At 43.7% G+C, this 17,753-nt stretch overlaps 1 protein-coding gene across 3 annotated transcripts in view; it reads left to right on the top strand.

Moving 5' to 3' along the window:
- SCAF8 (SR-related CTD associated factor 8) overlaps positions 1 to 17,753 on the top strand; it is a 666,705-nt gene that overhangs the window by 518,411 nt on the left and 130,541 nt on the right. For 2 of the 3 annotated variants that reach the window (XR_011321960.1, XR_011321958.1), the window contains exons 22-23: positions 13,746 to 13,830; positions 15,818 to 15,879. The gene's annotated coding sequence lies outside the window, so the exon portion shown is untranslated. Of the gene's footprint in view, positions 1 to 13,745; positions 13,831 to 15,817; positions 15,971 to 17,753 lie in introns of those variants that run through there. The other variant, XR_011321959.1, reaches the window with a different exon arrangement.

Below are 17,753 nucleotides of genomic sequence, written 5' to 3'. Positions count from 1 at the left end.
CCCCTCCACCAAAACCGGGGCAGGAGGATCAACAGATGGAACCATAGGTGCCACGTATCTCCGCAACAATGACCTATGGAATATGTTATGGATGGAAAAAGAATCTGGAAGGGTCAAACGAAAAGACACAGGATTAAGAACCTCAGAAATCCTATACGGACCAATGAAACGAGGTTTAAACTTAGGAGAGGAAACCTTCATAGGAATATGACGAGAAGACAACCAAACCAAATCCCCAACACTAAGTCGGGGACCCACACAGCGTCTGCGATTAGCAAAACGTTGAGCCTTCTCCTGGGACAAGGTCAAATTGTCCACTACATGAGTCCAAATCTGCTGCAACCTGTCCACCACAGTATCCACACCAGGACTGTCCGAAGACTCAACCTGCCCTGAAGAGAAACGAGGATGGAACCCAGAGTTGCAGAAAAACGGCGAAACCAAGGTAGCCGAGCTGGCCCGATTATTAAGGGCGAACTCAGCCAAAGGCAAAAAGGACACCCAGTCATCCTGATCAGCAGAAACAAAGCATCTCAGATATGTTTCCAAGGTCTGATTGGTTCGTTCGGTCTGGCCATTAGTCTGAGGATGGAAAGCCGAGGAAAAAGACAAGTCAATGCCCATCCTTGCACAAAAGGCTCGCCAAAACCTCGAAACAAACTGGGAACCTCTGTCAGAAACGATATTCTCTGGAATGCCATGTAAACGAACCACATGCTGGAAGAACAATGGCACCAAATCAGAGGAGGAAGGTAATTTAGACAAGGGTACCAAATGGACCATCTTAGAGAAGCAATCACAAACCACCCAAATGACTGACATTTTTTGAGAGACGGGAAGATCTGAAATAAAATCCATAGAGATGTGTCCAAGGTCTCTTCGGGACCGGCAAGGGCAAAAGCAACCCACTGGCACGAGAACAGCAGGGCTTAGCCCGAGCACAAATCCCACAGGACTGCACAAAAGAACGCACATCCCGCGACAGAGATGGCCACCAAAAGGATCTAGCCACTAACTCTCTGGTACCAAAGATTCCAGGATGACCAGCCAACACCGAACAATGAACCTCAGAGAACTTTATTCGTCCACCTATCAGGGACAAACAGTTTCTCCGCTGGGCAACGATCAGGTTTATTAGCCTGAAATTTTTGCAGCACCCGCCGCAAATCAGGGGAGATGGCAGACACAATTACTCCCTATTTGAGAATACCCGCCGGCTCAGACAAACCCGGAGAGTCGGGCACAAAACTCCTAGACAGGGCATCCGCCTTCACATTTTTAGAGCCCGGAAGGTACGAAATCACAAAGTCAAAACGGGCGAAAAACAGCGACCAACGAGCCTGTCTAGGATTCAACCGCTTGGCAGACTCGAGATAAGTCAAGTTCTTATGATCAGTCAAGACCACCACGCGATGTTTAGCTCCCTCAAGCCAATGACGCCACTCCTCGAATGCCCACTTCATGGCCAGCAACTCTCGATTGCCAACATCATAATTTCGCTCAGCAGGCGAAAACTTCCTGGAAAAGAAGGCGCATGGTTTCATCACCGAGCAATCAGAACTTCTCTGCGACAAAACAGCCCCCGCTCCAATCTCAGAAGCATCAACCTCGACCTGGAACGGAAGCGAAACATCTGGCTGACACAACACAGGGGCTGAAGAAAAACGACGCTTCAACTCTTGAAAAGCTTCCACAGCAGCAGAAGACCAATTGACCACATCAGCACCCTTCTTGGTCAAATCGGTCAATGGTTTAGCAATACTAGAAAAATTGCAGATGAAGCGACGATAAAAATTAGCAAAGCCCAGGAACTATTGCAGACTTTTTAGAGATGTCGGCTGAGTCCAATCATGGATGGCCTGGACCTTAACAGGGTCCATCTCGATAGTAGAAGGGGAAAAAATGAACCCCAAAAATGAAACCTTCTGAACACCAAAGAGACACTTTGATCCCTTCACAAACAAAGAATTAGCACGCAGGACCTGAAACACCGTTCTGACCTGCTTCACATGAGACTCCCAATCATCCGAGAAGACCAAAATATCATCCAAGTATACAATCAGGAATTTATCCAGGTACTCTCGGAAGATGTCATGCATAAAGGACTGAAACACTGATGGAGCATTGGCAAGTCCGAATGGCATTACTAGGTACTCAAAATGGCCCTCAGGCGTATTAAATGCAGTTTTCCATTCATCGCCTCGCTTAATACGCACAAGATTATATGCACCACGAAGATCTATCTTGGTGAACCATCTAGCCCCCTTAATCCGAGCAAACAAATCAGATAACAGCGGCAAGGGGTACTGAAATTTAACCGTGATCTTATTTAGAAGGCGGTAATCTATACAAGGTCTCAGCGAACCATCCTTCTTGGCCACAAAAAAGAACCCCGCTCCCAATGGCGACGAAGACGGGCGAATATGCCCCTTCTCCAAGGACTCCTTCACGTAACTCCGCATAGCGGCGTGCTCAGGCACAGATAAATTAAACAGTCGACCTTTTGGGAATTTACTACCAGGAATCAAATCGATAGCACAATCACAATCCCTATGCGGAGGTAGGGTATCGGACTTGGGCTCATCAAATACATCCCGGTAATCAGACAAGAATTCTGGGACCTCACAAGGGGTGGATGACGAAATAGACAGAAATGGGACATCACCCTCCACCATGAAATCCTTAAGGGCTTCACAGAGACCCTTTCTGAAAATAGCTGCGAGCGCACCTTCATTCCACTGAGTGAGCACGGACCACTTTCTAAATTTCTGACAATATACCTCTATCTCATCCTGACCCTGACACAGAGCCAGTAAAAAATTTTTCTGCCTGATCCACTGATTTAGGTTCATCGTACAGCAATCCGAGAGCCAGGAAAAACGCATCAATATTACATAATGCAGGATCTCCTGGCGCAAGGGAAAATGCCCAGTCTTGAGGGTCGCCACGTAAAAAAGAAATAATGATCCTGACTTGTTGAACTGGGTCACCAGAGGAGCGACGTTTCAAAGCCAGAAATAGTTTACAATTATTTTTGAAACTCAGAAATTTAGTCCTATCTCCAAAAAACAAATCAGGGATAGGAATTCTTGGTTCTAACATAGAATTCTGAACCACAAATGCTTGAATATTTTGTACTCTTGCCGTGAGCTGATCCACACATGAAGACAGACCTTTAATGTCCATCGCTACACCTGTGTCCTGAACCACCCAAATGTCTAGGGGGAAAAAAAAAGGCAAAACACAGTGCAGAGAAAAAAAATGGTCTCAGAACTTCTTTTTTCCCTCTATTGAGAATCATTAGTACTTTGGGCCTCCAGTACTGTTATGATCAGGTAATTCAGTACCACAATGGACATAGAAGTCAGAGCACATACAGTGACCTGACAATAACCCAAAAACATAGGATGAGCTCTGAGACGTGGGAACTCTGCTGACCGCAATCCCTAATCCTCTCCAACCACACTAGAGGCAGCCGTGGATTGCGCCTAACGCTCCCTATGCAACTCGGCACAGCCTGAGAAACTAGCTAGCCTAAAGATAGAAAATAAGCCTACCTTGCCTCAGAGAAATACCCCAAAGGAAAAGGCAGCCCCCCACATATGACTGTGAGTTAAGATGAAAAGACAAACGTAGAGATGAAATAGATTTAGCAAAGTGAGGCCCGACTTTCTGAACAGAGCGAGGATAGGAAAGGTAACTTTGCGGTCAACACACAACCCTACAAACAACCACGCAAAGGGGGCAAAAAGACCCTCCGTACCGACTAATGGCACGGAGGTACACCCTCTGCGTCCCAGAGCTTCCAGCAAGCAAGAAAAACCAAATAAACAAGCTGGACAGAAAAAACAGCAAACAAAAATAACAAAAGAGCAACTTGGCTATGCAGAGCAGCAGGCCACAGGAACGATCCAGGAGGAAGCAAGTCCAATACTAGAACATTGACTGGAGGCCAGGATCAAAGCACTAGGTGGAGTTAAATAGAGCAGCACCTAACGACTTCACCACAACACCTGAGGAAGGAAACTCAGAAGCCGCAGTACCACTTTCCTCCACCAACGGAAGCTCATAGAGAGAATCAGCCGAAGTACCACTTGTGACCACAGGAGGGAGCTCTGCCACAGAATTCACAACAATCCCCCTCCCATGCACATCAGTTATGGCCCCGGAATCTCACACTTGCGCCCTGCACTGCCTCAGAAATACATACCTCACCTTCCCTTCTGTGGGCACTGCATTCAGGGATCTCCTGCGCAGGCATCGGCGAGTCACTGTGACCTCTGGTGCGCACGCCGATAATATGATCTCCCCACTTCCTCTCTGAGCAGTCATCGCTTGGAACCATGTGTTCATGGCAATGACTATGCAGGGAGGGAGTGCGGAGAGCACCTTATAGGTGCACACATCAGATGTAACTAGAGTGGAAATTGACGGCACCTGAGCAGAAGATCACTGAGTGCTGCGCCCATAGAAGGATGGATGAGGTGCGTATTTCTGAGGGAGTGCAGGGAGCAGGCGCAGGATTCCAGGGTCGTTGCTGATGGGAGGGGGTAAGTATTACAATGAAGACTGGAGAAGTCATTAGCAACAAGACAGAATATAACATTTCTCAGCATCAAGACCGCTAATATAAGGAATACAGGTAATAATAATAATAATAATAATAATAATTTTTATTTATATAGTGCCAACATATTCAGCAGCACTTTACAATTAAGCGGGGACATGTACAGACAAAAAATTCAGAACAAGTTAAGATAATTTAAACAGTGACATTAAGGGTGAGGTCCCTGCTCGCAAGCTTACAATCTACAGGGAAATGGGGGACACAATAGGTGAAAAGTGCTTGTTATTTCAGGTCTGGCAATTTTAATAAATAGGGATTTTCATATAAAGCTGCATGATCCGGTCATCAGCCCGTGTGTTTAAGTGCAATAGTCAAGTATCAAGTGCAGTTATCATGTGCATGGAGGGTATGGAGACAGATGAATAGTAGGGTGCAGATTCACATGCAGATAATATTTGGAAGGAGGGAACAGGACAAAGTTAATTTACTGAGTAGTTGAGTAGTTGTTTGAAGAGATGGGTTTTTAAAGCGTGCTTGAATAGGTCGGGGCTAGGTATCCGTCTGATGGTCTGGGGAAGTGCATTCCAGAGAGCTGGCACAGCACGAGAGAAGTCTTGGAGATGGAGGTGCGAGGTTCGGATTACGGGGGTTGTTAGTTTTAGGTCATTTGTAGAATGGAGGGCACGCGTAGGGCGATAGACAGAAATGAGAGAGGAGATATAAGGCAGTGCAGAACTGTGGAGAGCTTTGTGGGTGAGAGAGATGAGTTTATACTGGACCCTGTAGTGAATGGGTAGCCAGTGTAATGACTGGCACATGATGGAGGCATCGGTGAAGCGGCTGGACAGAAATAGGACCCTGGCTGCCGCATTCAAGATGGAGTGGAGAGGAGAAAGTTTGGAAAGAGAGAGACCGATCAGAAGAGAGTTGCAGTAATCCAGACGAGAATGAATATGAGCGACGGTAAGAGTCTTAGCGGTTTCAAAGGTGAGAAAAGGTCGGATTCTGGAGATGTTTTTAAGATGCAGGTGACAGGAGCGAGTGAGTGATCGGTACAGGGAGTAAAGGAAAGTTCGGTGTCGAATATGACCCCAAGACAGCGGGCATGCTGCTTGGGAGTTATGGTGGAACGCTCCAGGGTAATTTCGATGTTGGGTAGAGTGAGGTTAGTAGAAGGGAGAAACACAAGTAGTTCAGTTTTGGAGAGATTTAGTTTCATATTGAGGGAGGACATGATGTTAGAGACAGCAGACAGACAATGCTTGGTATTTTGAATTAGAGTGGGGGTGATGTCAGGGGAAGAAATGTATAATTGGGTGTCGTCAGCATAGAGATGGTACTGGAACCCACATCTGCTGATTGTCCAATATGGGCAGTGTATAGAGAGAAAAGGAGGGGCCCCAGGACTGGGCCCTGCGGAACCCCGATAGTAAGGGGACGAGGAGAGGAAGAGGAGCCGTCAAAAGATACAGTGAAGGAGCGGTCAGAGAGGTAGGAGGAGAACCAGGAGAGGCCTGTCTCCTTGAGGCCTATGGAGCGGAGCATAGTGAGAAGGAGCTGGTGATCCACAGTATCAAATGCGGCAGATAGATCCAGGAGAATCAGCAGAGAGCAATGACCTTTGGATTTAGCTGTTATTAGATCATTAGACTTTAGTGAGGGCAGTTTCAGTGGAGTGTACAGAGCGGAAACCAGATTGTAAGGGGTCGAGTAGAGAGTTATCCGAGAGATAGCAGATTAGACGGGAGTGGACCAAGCGTTCCAGGAGTTTAGAGATGAAGGAAAGGTTAGAGACAGGTCTGTAGTTAGCTGTGCAGTTCTGGTCCAGGGATGGCTTTTTAAGTAAAGGGGTAATGATGGCATGTTTAAATGAGGAGGGAAAGATACCTGAAGAAAGAGAGAGGTTATATATTTTAGTCAGGTCAGTGGTGACCACTGGTGAGAGAGACTGCAGGAGAGGTGAAGGAATGGGGTCACTGTTGCAGGTTGTAGGCCGAGCAGAAGTGAGGAGCTTGGAAACTTCTTCTTCTGAAACAGGCTCAAAGATGTCTAATGAGCTTGAGGTGCGGCAGGGAAAGGAGATCCAGGCGCTGAGGAGATTGGGCTGAGATATCCTGATGGATGTGGTTGTTTTTTTCTAGGAAATAAGTGGCCAGATCCTCACCACTGAGATTGGAGATGAAGGCTTGTACTTTAGGTTTCAGGAGGGAGTTTAAGGTTTCAAAAAGTCATTTTGGGTTGTTGGATAGTAAGGTGACGAGGGTGGTGAAGTAGGATTGTTTGGCCAGAGAAAGGGCAGAGTTATAGGTTTTGAGCATGAACTTATAGTGGATGAAGTCTTCTGCTAAGAGATTTTCTCCACTGCCACTCTGCACACCTTGAGCAACGCTGAAGAAAGCGTGTTTGCATAGTGTGCCAGGGCTGCCGTTGTCTGTGTCGGGTCTTTCTGCGTGTAGAAGGTGCCTCTTCATCCAGGGTATTCTTCAGTGTAATATTGAAGTGTGACAATGCTAAGTCTGGACAGGAGAGGGAGGAGATGGGGGCTAAAGTTAATGGTACCTGTATTCCGATAAGTGTGGTAAGTGGGGGGTGTCCTGGGTGAGGAGACAATTCTTGACAGAGAAGGAAAGAAGGTTGTGGTCTGAGAGTGGGAGAGTGGAGTTAGTAAAGTTGTGCAGCGATCCGGGACGTGAGAAAACCAGGTCCAGAGTATTCCCATCCTCATGCGTAGGAGAATTAGTAAACTGTGAGAGGTTGAATGAAGAAGTTAGAGAAGATGAGGGGCAGATTGGGATAGGGGATCATTGATGGGGATGTTAAAGGGAAGGTACCGCGTTTGTAGATCATTAATTAATCAATGTAATGTAGCATAACATGCTGTTATAACCCAGATTTGAATGCATGTAAAACAGATTTCGTGTGTTATATGAGTAGAAAGAAGGAACTGGGGGCTGACATCTTGGTTTTGCAGCAGTAGCAGGGCACTATCAGTGTCAGATTACGGCACCCCATGGACATAGGAGATAATAGACCGGCTCGGACCCTATCTGTAACATTGCAGCAGCATTAGCATTGAGCTGGACACGCCTCTGTGGGCTGCACAACTCACTGCTGTAGGTGTGACTAGCTGCCATTTTATTATAGTCCAGTGCTATTTGTTGAGCTCCACTTACTCTCTATCGCAGGACAGAAGCACTGACTGCTCCTCTGTACTCCAGGCACTGCAGGTTCTGGGCAGACATCCTCTGCTCTCACACGCTGCCCTGTGTGCTTCCCCCTGCTCTGTCTCCGCCTCCCCACTTGCGCACAGTCCCAGTGATCTCCGGTGAACTGCACTCTCCCCCTGTGTCGCTCTCCCTCTCTGTGCGGCGTGGGGGGGTCTCTGTGCGGCGTGGGGGGGGGGGTCCCTGTGCGGCGTGGGGGGTCTCTGTGCGGTGGGGGGGGCTCTGTGCGGCGTGGGGTGGGGCTCTGTGCGGCGTGGGGGGGGCTCTATGCGTGTGTGCAAGCATCGTCCGATGGGACTACAAGTCCCATCGGACGATGCCTGCTACAATGACAGTGATTGACACATTAGCCAATTATGGGACAGTAATAGTCCCATCATCCGGCTAATGTGTTGAATGAAAAATAAAAAATACTCCATACATACTCCATATATACTCCATACATACGTGCTACATACATGCGTGCTACATACATGCGTGCTATATACATGCGTGCTACATACATGCGTGCTACATACATGCGTGCTACATACATGCGTGCTACATACATGCATGCTACATACATGCATACATGCTACATACATGCATGCTACATGCATGCTACATGCATGCTACATGCATGCTACATGCATGCTACATACATGCATGCTACATGCATGCTACATACATGCTACATACAGTGGGGCAAAAAAGTATTTAGTCAGTCAGCAATAGTGCAAGTTCCACCACTTAAAAAGATGAGAGACGTCTGTAATTTACATCATAGGTAGACCTCAACTATGGGAGACAAACTGAGAAAAAAAAATCCAGAAAATCACATTGTCTGTTTTTTTATCATTTTTTTTGCATATTATGGTGGAAAATAAGTATTTGGTCAGAAACAAACAATCAAGATTTCTGGCTCTCACAGACCTGTAACTTCTTCTTTAAGAGTCTCCTCTTTCCTCCACTCATTACCTGTAGTAATGGCACCTGTTTAAACTTGTTATCAGCATAAAAAGAGACCTGTGCACACCCTCAAACAGTCTGACTCCAAACTCCACTATGGTGAAGACCAAAGAGCTGTCAAAGGACACCAGAAACAAAATTGTAGCCCTGCACCAGGCTGGGAAGACTGAATCTGCAATAGCCAACCAGCTTGGAGTGAAGAAATCAACAGTGGGAGCAATAATTAGAAAATGGAAGACATACAAGACCACTGATAATCTCCCTCGATCTGGGGCTCCACGCAAAATCCCACCCCGTGGGGTCAGAATGATCACAAGAACGGTGAGCAAAAATCCCAGAACCACGCGGGGGGACCTAGTAAATGAACTTCAGAGAGCTGGGACCAATGTAACAAGGCCTACCATAAGTAACACACTACGCCACCATGGACTCAGATCCTGCAGTGCCAGACGTGTCCCACTGCTTAAGCCAGTACATGTCCGGGCCCGTCTGAAGTTTGCTAGAGAGCATTTGGATGATCCAGAGGAGTTTTGGGAGAATGTCCTATGGTCTGATGAAACCAAACTGGAACTGTTTGGTAGAAACACAACTTGTCGTGTTTGGAGGAAAAAGAATACTGAGTTGCATCCATCAAACACCATACCTACTGTAAAGCATGGTGGTGGAAACATCATGCTTTGGGGCTGTTTCTCTGCAAAGGGGCCAGGACGACTGATCCGGGTACATGAAAGAATGAATGGGGCCATGTATCGTGAGATTTTGAGTGCAAACCTCCTTCCATCAGCAAGGGCATTGAAGATGAAACGTGGCTGGGTCTTTCAACATGACAATGATCCAAAGCACACCGCCAGGGCAACGAAGGAGTGGCTTCGTAAGAAGCATTTTAAGGTCCTGGAGTGGCCTAGCCAGTCTCCAGATCTCAACCCCATAGAAAACCTTTGGAGGGAGTTGAAAGTCCGTGTTGCCAAGCGAAAAGCCAAAAACATCACTGCTCTAGAGGAGATCTGCATGGAGGAATGGGCCAACATACCAACAACAGTGTGTGGCAACCTTGTGAAGACTTACAGAAAACGTTTGACCTCTGTCATTGCCAACAAAGGATATATTACAAAGTATTGAGATGAAATTTTGTTTCTGACCAAATACTTATTTTCCACCATAATATGCAAATAAAATGTTAAAAAAACAGACAATGTGATTTTCTGGATTTTTTTTTCTCAGTTTGTCTCCCATAGTTGATGTCTACCTATGATGTAAATTACAGACGCCTCTCATCTTTTTAAGTGGTGGAGCTTGCACTATTGCTGACTGACTAAATACTTTTTTGCCTCACTGTACATGCATGCTAAATGCATGCTACATGCATGCTACATGCATGCTACATACATGCATGCTACATGCATGCTACATGCATGCATGCTACATGCATGCATGCTACATACATGCATGCTACATACATGCATGCTACATACATGCATGCTACATACATGCATGCTACATACATGCATGCTACATGCATGCTACATACATGCATGCTACATACATGCATGCTACATACATGCATGCTACATACATGCATGCTACATACATGCATGCTACATACATGCATGCTACATACATGCATGCTACATGCACTCTGATGCAGTAACTGCTGGTGATAGCAGGTCACAGGGCAGTCACACACAAAATGCTGCTGCCCTGTGATGCTACTCTTTATTCTTACTGTTGGAGCAGTAACTGCTGACATCACCATTTCCCTCCCCTTTTGGGTGGTCTAATATCCCTGGGGCAGAGCTGTTAAATCTTACTATAGCTGCTTGAGGTCTAAAACGGAAAATGCTCCCCCTAGTGGTAAATATGTATATTTGTAGAAAAATATATAATATTTTTCATATAGAAATGTTTGCAAACAGTGCAAACATTGCATTAATACATTTTAATTACTATTTTAGGCTTAATTTCACAAAAAAACAAAATACAAGAAAACTGGTGGCACCTTCCCTTTAAAGACTCCAATGATGAGGGTGGGGATGTCACCGGATAGAAAGTGAGTAAGCCAGGTGGCAAAGTGGTCTAGAAACAGGCGGGAGGAGCCTGGAGGGCGATAAACAACCGCCACCTGCAAGGAGAAGGGCTTAGAGTCTGACGGTGTGGACTTCAAAGGAAGGAAATGTAAGTGAGGGAATCGGGGGTATGACCTGGAAAGCACATTTTGGTGAAAGGAGTAAACCAACACCTCCACCCTGTGTGTTCTCAGGTCTGGTGGTATGTGAAAATTTCAACCCACCAAACGAGAGAGCAGCAGCGGCGGTGGTGTCTGAGTGCTGGATCCAGGTTTCTGTAGTAGCCAGAAAGTTAAAGGGAATTAGAGGAAAAGATCGTGAATGTAAGTAGTTTGTTACACACAGACCATGCATTCCAGAGAGCACAGTGGAAAGCAATAGGAGAAGGCATGCACTGAATGTTAATAAGATTAGCAGGGTTTCTATATGTAGCTGGAGGAGAGTAATGTATGATTTGTATGAACGGTAGGACTAGTGTAACATTTCTGTTACCTATATGCCTATATTAATCGGTCATCTATGTCCCGGGGGTGACAGGTTCCCTTTAAAAACAGCCAAAAGGTTCGCCCCTTCCCGCCATGGCCAATTCCATTTTAGAATTTTTTTTTTCCCAAAGCCATAGCATTTTTTATTTTTCTGTTTACATAAAAACACATTTTACAGCTCTTTAACCCCTTCACGCCAAGACCATTTTCTGTTTTTTTCCTCCCCTTCTTCCAAGAGCCATAACTTTTATATATTTCTGCCAATATAGCTGTTTGAGGGCTTGTTTTTTGTGGGATGAGCTGTTCTTTTGAATGACACCATTCATTTTACCACCATTTTACCATTTAGTGTACTAGAAAAGGAGAAAAAAATTCCTAGTGCAGTGAAATCACACAAAAAAAAAGCAATTCTGACACAGTTTTTTGGGAATTCGGCATACATTGTGTGGTAAAAATGACCAGACAATATGATTCTCCTCATTATGGCAATACCAAACTTGTTCAGTTTTTTAAAATTATTTTGGTAGTGAAAAACAAAAAGGTAAAAAATGTTTTTGATTGTGGCACCATTTCCCTTGACCCCTAACACTTCAATTTTTTGGTTGAGAGATTTGTGTGAAAGGTTAGTGATGAGCGAGTGTGCTTGTTACTCGAAATTTCTGAGCATGCTCGGGTGTTCTCTGAGTATTTCGGTGTGCTCAGAGATTATGTTTGAATCCCCTCAGCTGCATGATTTGCGGCTGCTAGACAACCTGAACACATGCAGGGATTGCCTGTTTGTTAGGGAATCTACACATGTATTCAGGCTGTCTAGCGACTGCAAATCATGCAGCTGAGGGGATTTAAACATAATCTACAAGCACGCCCAAAATACTCCGAAAACACCTGAGCATTCTCAGAAATCTCAAGTAACAAACACACTCCCTCATCACTAGTGAGGGTTTATTTTTTGCAGAGTGAGACAACATTTTCATTGATAATATTTTGAAGTAGCTTGACATTTTGTTCACGTCTTACATAATTTCTTTCGATGTTTATTTTTTTATGTTTTTGTTTGCAATGTTTACTGATTGGGTTCATTATTTTTATATTTTGATAAATTGGAATTTACTGCACACAGCGATACCACGTGTATTTTTTTAGTTTTTTATTGTCGCTTTTTCAATGGAGGAAAAGAGGATGATTCTAACTTTTTTTTTTTTTTTTCAGATTTGTAAGACTTTTTTTCTACTTTTTATGTTATTTATTAGTCCCCTTAGGGAACTTAAACCTGCTATTGTCACAGAATTGTTGCAAAATGTAATGTAGGATTTCAAAGGAGCTCTGGGATGACAGGCGCCCAATGATTTCACCACGGGGTCGCCAAATTTGACAGCGACATTAAACAAGTTAATAATTGCGGGCTCCGCTGCGTTCCACTTGCCGCTGTTGGAGGCATGTCCTGGCTGAGTGTCACAGCCATTATCTATATGAGGTGGGCTCAACGTGAAACCTGCTCCATATACCCACTACCGACTTGTGCTGTACAAGAGCATTTTTTACCTTGTTCAAAATTCATAAACTGCACCGCATGAGCCATTTTTTTAGGAATTTGGTACAGAAGAAGGCAATGACTACCACAAGACAAAAAAGAAAAGTGACTTTAAAAAAAAGTCTGAATGACGATTAAGGCTGGTTTCACATTTGCGTTTTTTTTTGCGTTTTTTTTCTATACTTCACATTAAAAACGCATGCTTTTTTTGCATGCGTTTTGACACGTTTTGGCGACGCATGCGTTTTTTCTCTGCATGCATTGTGTTACAGAAATGCAACGTAGTAATTTCTAGCGGCGTTTTTTTGCGGCAAAAAAACTTATTGATGTCTATGTAAACGCATGCGTTTTTAAGCACATGCGTTTGCATGCGTTTTTATAGAAAAACACAAGAATACACACTGATAAGCCACCCCCCAACCCTAACCCTAAGGGATCCTAACCCTAACCCTAAGGTTTGTGTTTGGGTTAGGGTTAGAGTTTGGGTTAGGGTTAGAGTTTGGGTTAGGGTTATGGTTTGTGTTAGGGTTTGTGTTAGGGTTAGGGTTAGACTTTGGGTTCGGGTCAGGGTTGGAGTTTGGGTTGGAGTTTGGGTTGGAGTTTGGGTTGGAGTTTGGGTTACTAGGGATCCTAACCCTAACCCTAGGTATTTCTGTTTATAGTGGGTTTTCTAGTTGATTTTGATGATTGGCAGCTGTCACACACTTCTCATTATGCGTTTCAAAAACGCAAATGCAGGAAAAAATGCATGTAAACGCATCAAAACGCCACGTTTGTGTTAAAACATGCAAAAACGCATTCGCCTAAAAAACACCACGTTTAAACGCGGCGTTTTTAAACGCAAATGTGAAGCCAGCCTAAGTGCCAAGTGTATGAATATTTTGTGTATCATTCTTATGGGTTAAAGTATTCTTTTGTTTTCACTAGGTAACTGAACAGAAACTGGCCATACAAGGCATGGCTGATGTAAAGCTTGAAGATTACATCTGCGGAGGGGGCATTGACTGAAAAGGTTGGCATTTCCATTTTTCAGGAGAAAGAAAAGTAATTAATTGTTAAACTATGATACCCTTGACAAGATGTTATATAGAGACAGCATTCAGAAAGGGAAAAACACTATTATCTTTGAGTATGAAAGGGTTCATAGAGCACATTTTTACATCTAATGCTTCATGCACTTAAAGAATTACTGTTCTTTACATTTTTATTTTAGAAATCAATAATACACATGAAAATAGTCTGCTTCTTTCTTCTCCTGGACTGATTTTTTCACTCTCAATTTAATGGGTAAAAACTGTAATTAGTGAAAACAGATTTTCCCTTTTCTAAGATAAGTTAGTGCTTGTAAGTTCTATTGCAGGAGGAGCAGACATTCTCTGCTTCTCCTGAAACGTCAGTTACAGTCTTCCATAGAATCTTATGAGCACCAACTGTCATCTATCTCAGTAATTGGAAAATCTGTTTTAACTGAAGACAGATTTTATCTGTGAATTAAGAATTTTGAGAATCAATGATCAGTTCAGAAAAAGAAAAAATTGGATTTCTCTAATAAGGTAGTAAAAAAAAGTTTCTAATGTCTTAAGGAAATTGAAACCCTATATATGCCCCAAACATTTGCCTTTGTCAACACTGTTATGTTCCCGGCTTCATGCATGGTGGGCGGTGTTCCATGTTGCTGCCCCAGGCTGCTCTTTGATGCTGCAAGCAGAAGCACCTTTATCTATGCATCATCTGGAGAGTGTCGGGGCACGTAAGCGATCGGGATCCAGTACGCTTTAGAGCAGCGCTTCCTAGCAGGTGGTGTGCAATGTTAGTTTTCCATCAAATATAGCATTTTGCATTTAGCCCAATAAGTTTTATTTTGGATTCATTGACCAGAGCACCTTCTAGCTAGCTATGTCCCCTGCATTGCTTTTTGTAAACTGCAAATGGGACTTCTTATGACTTGTTTTCAAAACTGGCTTTCTTCTTGCCGCTCTTCCATAAAGGCCAGATTTTTAGAGTGCACAACTTAGGGTGCAGTCAGACTGCCGCATTACACCCTGGAGGATCGCATTGCAATGCTTGTACTGGCTGGCAGCTCTCCTGAGCGTGACAACATTTATTTCTATACAGGTGTAACACTCAGGTCGGAAGAGCGAACAGCCAGTCCAAGGATTGCAATGCGATCCTTGTGCGAGTAATACAGCAGTCTAACTGCACCCTACTAGTTGTCCTGTGGACAAATTCTCCCGCCTGAGCTCAGGATATCTGCTGCTCCTCCAGAGTGACCATGGGTCTCTTGGCTGTTTCTCTATTTAGTGCTCTCCTTGCTATGGATGTCAGTTTAGGTGGGTGGCCATGTCTTGGTAGGTTTGCAGTTGTGCCTTCCATTTTTGGATGATGGATGGAACAGTGCTCCATGTGATGTTCAGAGCTGGGATTTTTTTAATAACCTAACCCTGATTTACTCTTCTTCGTAACTTATTCCCTGACCTGCTTGGTGGGTTTCTTGCTTGTTTTTTATGATGCTGTTTGATCCCTAATGTTCGCAAAGAAACCTCTGAGGCCTTCACAGAACAGCTGTAGTAATACTATGAATAAATTAATAAATTCGGGCCATTTTTCAGATTTCACAATTTTCAGATTTATATTTAAAAAAAATTAGAAAACCATGTATCATTTCCTTTACACTTCACAAATACTTGTTACTTGATGGAATATCACATAAAATCTCAGTAAAATAAATTTACGTTTGTGGGTGTAGCGTGAGAAAAGTATAAAAATTCATGTGTTATGAATACTTCTTGACTTTCCTTTTGTGGTGAAGTGGCTCCCTACAGTATGGCTTTATAAAATGGAGCTGACCATAAGCTGCATGTTTTCTGTATTAGTTATATTAGATAACATAGTCCAAATGTAAATTTTGGGATGCAGTTTCTGAAATACAGAAATGTGAAGTATGTGATCTATTTTTACATTGTTATTTTTTTTTTCTATTTTTATATCTGCTTTCAAAGTTTCAATTGCTGCTTTTTCAAGGTGAATTGCAGAGAAGGCCACAGGAAGATATGAACCCATTGTAAGTACATCTACGGAGACATTTGTGATTCTGCAGGCCTCCTCACTAGTTTCATCATTTCTATAATAAATGTACACACATTTACATTCAAGTTGATATGGTTTCTGTTTACTACAGGGCAATCAATTTTTGCCATTGACCCAAGTACTGTTTTCAGGGCCAAATTACAAAAATCCATTTTTATGCTATGCTATATTTTACCCTGATCATACAGATAATGACTGCAGCTTACTTCAAACTGTGCCTTGTTTTATTCTGTTGTGCAAAACATAACATTACACCTTTTTGGATAATAATTTTGAAATTTCACACAATTTTACACTAAACACAGTCTGGACATGCTGATCAGTGAGTGAGATCTATAATATAACGCTGGGAGCGTCACTCTGTCCGAAGCCTTTATAGACTGCGCCAGCGCCGGCGCAGTCTGGGCCTCACAGAGTGACGCTCCCGGGAGATCGCGGTATGCGTTCACACTGAACGCACACCGCGATCTCCAACAGAGAAGCAGGGACCGCCAGGAGGGTGAGTATCGGCCATATTCACCTGTCCTCCGTTCCACCGCTGAGCGCCGCCATCTTCCCGGTCTTCATAGTTACATATAGTTACATAGTTATTAAGGTTGAAGGAAGACTATATGTCCATCTAGTTCAACCCATAGCCTAACCTAACATGTTGATCCAGAGGAAGGCAAAAAAACCCCATGTGCAAAGAGTAAGCTCCACATTGGGGAAAAAAAATTCCTTCCCGACTCCACATACGGCAATCAGACTAGTTCCCTGGATCAACGCCCTATCAAGGAATCTAGTGTATATACCCTGTAACATTATACTTTTCCAGAAAGGTATCCAGTCCCCTCTTAAATTTAAGTAATGAATCACTCATTACAACATCATACGGCAGAGAGTTCCATAGTCTCACTGCTCTTACAGTAAAGAATCCGCGTCTGTTATTATGCTTAAACCTTTTTTCCTCCAACCGCAGAGGACGCCCCCTTGTCCCTGTTTCAGGTCTATGATTAAAAAGATCATCAGAAAGGTCTTTGTACTGTCCCCTCATATATTTATACATTAAAATAAGATCACCCCTTAGTCTTCGTTTTTCCAAACTAAATAGCCCCAAGTGTAATAACCTATCTTGGTATTGCAGACCCCCCAGTCCTCTAATAACCTTGGTCGCTCTTCTCTGCACCCGCTCCAGTTCAGCTATGTCTTTCTTAAACACCGGAGACCAGAACTGTGCACAGTATTCTAAGTGTGGTCGAACTAGTGACTTGTATAGAGGTAAAATTATGTTCTCCTCATGAGCATCTATGCCTCTTTTAATGCATCCCATTATTTTATTTGCCTTTGTAGCAGCTGCCTGACACTGGCCACTGAATTTAAGTTTGTCATCCACCCATACACCCAGGTCTTTTTCATTGACGGTTTTGCCCAGAGTTTTAGAATTAAGCACATAATTATACATCTTATTACTTCTACCCAAGTGCATGACCTTACATTTATCCCCATTAAAGCTCATTTGCCATTTATCAGCCCAAGCTTCTAGTTTACATAAATCATCCTGTAATATAAAATTGTCCTCCTCTGTATTGATTACCCTGCAGAGTTTAGTGTCATCTGCAAATATTGAAATTCTACTCTGAATGCCCCCTACAAGGTCATTAATAAATATGTTAAAAAGAAGAGGGCCCAATACTGACCCCTGTGGTACCCCACTTCTAACCGCTACCCAGTCCGAGTGTGCTCCATTAATAACCACCCTTTGTTCCTATCCCTGAGCCAGCTCTCAACCCACTTGCACATATTTTCCCCTATCCCCATTATTCTCATTTTATGTATCAACCTTTTGTGTGGCACCGTATCAAAAGCTTT

The sequence above is a fragment of the Ranitomeya imitator genome, chromosome 5 (assembly GCF_032444005.1).
Source record: "Ranitomeya imitator isolate aRanImi1 chromosome 5, aRanImi1.pri, whole genome shotgun sequence".
NCBI lineage: Eukaryota > Metazoa > Chordata > Amphibia > Anura > Dendrobatidae > Ranitomeya > Ranitomeya imitator.
The sequence above is the reverse complement of the archived record's forward strand: the minus strand, read 5'-3'. Positions and strand labels throughout refer to the sequence as shown.